Source organism: Buceros rhinoceros, unplaced genomic scaffold, assembly GCF_000710305.1.
Source record: "Buceros rhinoceros silvestris isolate BGI_N320 unplaced genomic scaffold, ASM71030v1 scaffold22698, whole genome shotgun sequence".
Classification (NCBI taxonomy): Eukaryota; Metazoa; Chordata; class Aves; order Bucerotiformes; family Bucerotidae; genus Buceros; species Buceros rhinoceros.
The window spans coordinates 6,603-12,087 of NW_010428904.1; positions in this window are offsets into that span (position 1 = coordinate 6,603).

Consider the following 5,485-nt stretch of genomic DNA (forward strand, 5'->3'; position numbering starts at 1 on the left):
GACACCTCCTTTCTGACCCTTCCACACCCCAATTACAGTTCATCTCGAGCTAAACGGCCCAGCTCTGTGCAGTCTCTGTTCCAGTGCAGCCTAATGGGAAGGAGACGTGACGCTCGACGAGGCCATGTACCGCTCTCGGGGCTGTACCACTCCAGTCAAGTGTTGGATGAGACCCATGGTGCTTCTCCTTCAGCATCCACCAGAGCCACTGCTGCTCTTTCACAGTGGACAAGGTCTCCTGCCCTGTTCTGGAGCCTTGGAAATGCTGGGGCCACGCTCCTTTCCCTCCTGCTGCCATTCCACACTCGACTGCAAGCGACGGCAGGTGGATTTTGGTCTCCTTTCTCTCCCAAAGTTAAGTGCTCTATCTATCCTACAGCTGTAAGTGGCTGTTTCACTGTGCCCACAACCCTTTGAGCTTGCTTTCCCAAGGTACTGGGTGTGTTGGACTCAAGGTTACATTAACTGTGGGTACATGAAAACTGGGTACCAAGTGCACGTCTTCAAAGAGCCACCGAGAACTTTAAGGCAAACCAACTCAACAGACAAAGGTCCCGCGCACAGGTAGATTCAGCCAGAAAGGATGGAGACAGCCTTGCAGGGGATTGGAGATGCACCTTCAGTTAAACACGCTGACTTCACCTCTTCAGTCGAGTCTTTCCAACTCCCCTCCCCACACAAGCCTTTGAACCTCAGACCGTTACAAAATGTGGCATTTCATCAGCCATGTCTAGATGTATTCAAGTGCCACGTCCAGCCTGAAAGATTGGATCCAATACTTTAACCTCACACGGATTTTTGGAACTAGTTCAAATTTGGGTCAGCCTGACAGACCCATGTCTGGGACTAACGTGAGAGGACAGCTTGTCACGTGCCATGGGAATGACTTCAGCAAACAACCTGCAAAAAAAGGTTCTTTCACATAAAGTGTAACTATTGCTACTCTGAGATTAAATATTACCTGGAAAGGACTCTCATTAACCACAGAGTCCTTGATTAATGAGCAGGCAGAGCGCGTACAGGACCCCGGTCCTGATTTCAGCTGTCTGATTAGCTCCTCTCTGGACACTTCTGATCACCACAGAAAGAAATGAGGAAATCCAAGAACTAATTATGAGTGGACAAAATGTGTCAACCTAATAACCGTGTTGGAATACTTGGGGATTAAGGGGAGGTTGGCAGGTGTGCAAGATGCAAACACTGAAGCCACTGAAGAGAAACAGCAACAGAATTCAGCTATCTTCTAGCATCTCTGGTGTGTGAGACCACAGGAAGCCTACCAAGAAATAGTCTCCATTTCAGAATGGCTCTGCTGCCATTCTGACTATTTGTGGTTTTAACATTGATGGACACAGGAGGAACCTTCAATGCACAACCCGGTCCAAGGAGGGCTGAAGGGGCTGTTTCATGCATTGAGCACTGTCCAAAGGCCCCAGGGTGGCCAGAAATCCAAGGGCAGGAGAGGATCCCACTGCTGGAAGATGCCGCTGCAGGTTTGTGGGTGCACGGGCTGGGGCACCAGGGAAACCAGAACCACCACCTTTGGTTTGTCGGCAAACACAGTTGTATCTAAGCATCTCCTGCTAGGCTCATCCAGCAGCTGCTGCCCCCGAGCGTTCCTGTGGAACAGTAGGGACTACCCACGCACCCGCTTTTTAATCTGTGTTTACTTGTCTCTTGAAAAAGACCAAAGAAGCCTTTTATGCATGCCAGCTAAGTCCCACACAAACTGAATACTCCAGCATCTGAAGAGGAGTTCAGGCAACTTGTGCCCTACAATTGATCTCCTGTTTCTCCCTACGCTTCCCTTCTAATCCTCTCCATAATTACACGAGCTGCCCAGTCTTCCCAAGGCTGTCAATCCCCCCAAATCCATTTTTAAACTGCCGTACTCAAGAGAGCCTGGGCACTGGATCAACCTGTCTCAGCTTGATGGAGCCCACGCCGCTCTGGATGGCTCCCCTGAAACCCACAGGTGCCACTGGCCAGACCCCGAGCAAGGGCTGCCTAGACCCAGCTGCAGAGGAGAGCAGGGAGGGGCAGCTATTGATCCGGCCCTTTTAACGTGCTCATTTGCCCAGTGGCTGCTTCAGTCATGGCCAGGCTGGACACTTCAAAAGCAAGCTGTTTTCAAAGCAGTGATGCCTTTTTCAACTCCGAAAGAGACTTAAAACTGGAAAAGAATTCAAGCACCAAGTTCACAGAAGCGCTGGCTGGCGTTCTCCAGCTCCCCAGACAGAGATGTTTGATGTATGGAAAGACAGACTTGTTAATTAAAGGCTATTAAAATGTGGCCTGGCAAGGAGCCTCTGGGAGTTAAAATAAGAAAATCCACACCCTTTAAGTGCACACTTCAATATACGGGTAGCCTGTGTTAGTAACAAAAAAAATTCAGCCATAACCCCTTGGAGCATCCCACTGATTTCCACCACCACCACATCTCAGAAGAAAAGTAAAATGTAGTTAAAATTAAATTTCTGTCACTCAGCAGCAACACTGGAGAACACTCTGGCCTTTCTTAGCATTGATAATGGGGACAATAATAACAAAGTCAATTGTTCAACCCCTTCAGACCACTGCTAACTCATGCCGAAGGCAACATGAAGCCCTCAGCGTGACAGAGGTGTTACTAAAATATTTCGGGATGCAGCGGCGTTATCGACTAACGCTTTTGCTACCACCACGTGGTCTTCGATCACTGGTGAAACACTCTGCGAGGCACGGGTGCAACGACAGGACTCGATTAACAGTTGGTGGAAGGACTGAAACGTTTTACATACGCGGCATTTGCAGACAGAACAGAAACGGAGTGTTTCACAGCCGTGTCTGTGGCTCGTGTCATGCTTCTCATAAAACCAGAGACAAGTGGAGAAAACCAGGAGTGTTCTCCAAGCTGAGGGAGATAATGAGTTGTTGCTCTGACCCACAGCATATTACCCTGCTTTCACAGATTAAAGAGCTCAGCACTCGAATTTCCCTTCAAGTACATCACGATTGCCGAGACTGAAGTCAGCCGTGGTTGGAAAGCAAGAGGAGCTGAACCCAGATGAAGGAAAAGCCTCAGCCATCAAGCTCAGGCTGCTCTTCTGGACCTCAACCCAGGGCAATCGTGATCCACTGAGCCAAGCCAAGCCCTGGCTGCATGTGCAGCACCAGCCACCTTCTCCATGCTCACCAGTCCCATGGCCAGAGGAGATTTGGGATGCTGCTCACCTCCAAACCCTGGCCACAGGGGACAAAAAGACCATCAGAATCTGTGGGAGAGCACAGTAAATGGGGGGAGCTGATGGACAGCCTGACATCGGCTCTGGAGCAGGCAGCAGCATTGGAGCAAATGTACTCACAGAAGCAAGGCATGAGGAGATAACACCAGAAAACAGGGACAAAATGGAACTTGTCTCCTTGCCACTAAATTGTGAGCTTTATGGGACTTCACACTGAACAGCATGAAAAAAACCCCATTTGCTTTGAAGCGCATTAGTCTAACATCCTAATTACTGTTTACATTGCCATTTGCCTTCTATTAAGAATTGAATAATTACCTAGCACTCCGTAGTTTAAAAATACAAGCAAACAGGATTATCTGGGTAATTAAGACACTGCACCACAGACTTGTACCGTGGCTGCACAAAGTATTCGCACACACCAGCAGCAGCCACAGTTATCAATTGCCTCGGTTCAAATGAGGTTGTCAGGAGTTCCAAGGTGGGAACTCGTTAGAGAAAGGTTTGATGAGCATGGAGGAGGAGAAGCCATCTTGCAGCTCGGACATGAGACTGAGCCTTCCGTCTGCTCTCATCTCAGCTAGGACACCCTGTGTGCCTCTGCAAAAGGCACCCAGGCTCCCTTCCTCTCTCCTCCAGCCAGGACAGCACCAAAGCATCCCACCAGAGCATCCCACCTCCTCCTGCTCAGAGCCCCCTGTGTCCCAGCCCGCCCAAACCACAGCTCCGGCACCCAGCCAACACAAGGCTTGTTTGAGCCCACCACTTTCATGGGGTTTGTGCAGATGGATTTAATTGCACAGATTTTTAGTGAGGTTCAACCCACCTATCTAAGAAAAAAACCCCCAAAGCAGACCAGAAAACTGCGTTTTCTCTCAGCATCCACGACCAAATGAGCCAAAACAAATCCCAACCATACAGTGTAGGGTTTTAAACACCACCACCCCCCCAAAACCTTAATAGTCCACCCATGTTGTACTTCAAGCAGCATGACCTCCCCCTCTGGGTGACTATTAGGACAAAAGCAAAGTTTTTGCACGATCCTTTGTTGTTTTAAGGAGCCTTCCCTCCATTTAATTACAGCAGAAGGTTTCACACTGCGCAGTTTACTACCCCTGTGAAATTACCTTCGAGTTAAACACTAATTGGACATCCTACAAAAAAAAACGAGAACCCCCCACAACCTTGTTTTTCCTTTTGGTTTCTTAGAGGATGTAGCCCCAACGCCATCAGGGTCCCAATTTCATACCACTGATTTATAAAGACACAAAATGAAAAACAGGCTTTTGAAGAAATACAGTACATTGATGCAGCATGTGTTCTAACTTATATCAATAAACCTTTCAACAAATCCCTTCTGAACAAGGCTGTGTTTGGGGAGCGTTTAATGAGCCTCAGCTTTACTTCAAGCCAAAGGCAATTTTAAGTAAAGTTGAAATAAAGAAAACTTAAAAAGAAAAGAAAGCCACTAAAACCAAAAATAAAATAAAATGTGGGTTCTTGGGTAATCATGAGGCTTAGGAAAGCAGAACTTTTCTCACAGATTATTTTCTTTCAATAAATGAAGAGAGCAGCTCATTTGTGCTTGTTCACCCAAGTGCCACCAGCCCCTCTGCACCAAACGACAACCAAGCCCATTTCTGCTGCTAGACCAAAGCGAAGGGCTCTACACCAGGGCTGAGCAGGTCAGCACCACGCAGAGAGCGCGGCATAAACCGTGGTGCTCTTCCGTGCACATTTATGGTTCTGGGCATCCCACCTCCCAAAGATGGTCATTCCCCTGGTTGAGGCTGATGGTCTCCGTGGCCACTGGTGAATACTTAGAGGAGATGACACCCAAGGGCAGGAGAAGCGGTGCTCCCTGCACCTCCAGCCATAGTTTTACAAACCAGGTTAAGGGTTTGGAGCATGGCACTTTCCCACATGCCTGTGTGAAGCGAGCAAGCACGCTGCAAGGACCGGGGAAAAAGCCACGATCAGTAATGGTGGCGAGACCTCCAGCCACAGGGAGCACACTGTGCAAATACGACACCACCTCTACGACAAAGAGATCAAAAAAAGCAAACCGGAATCCATTTGCATCAAATCCCAATCTTTGAGGGCTGCCTAAACAGAAGGAGGTGTTGGCCGCCGTTTCCAGAGGAAGCTCTTATCTCCTTTGTGAGGTGGGGAGATGGGGGTGCTGCTTTGCATGAGGCTGTATACAGAAGATGTAAATGAGGAATTTGCTGCATGCAAAAGGCAAAGCCAGCCGACAGCTG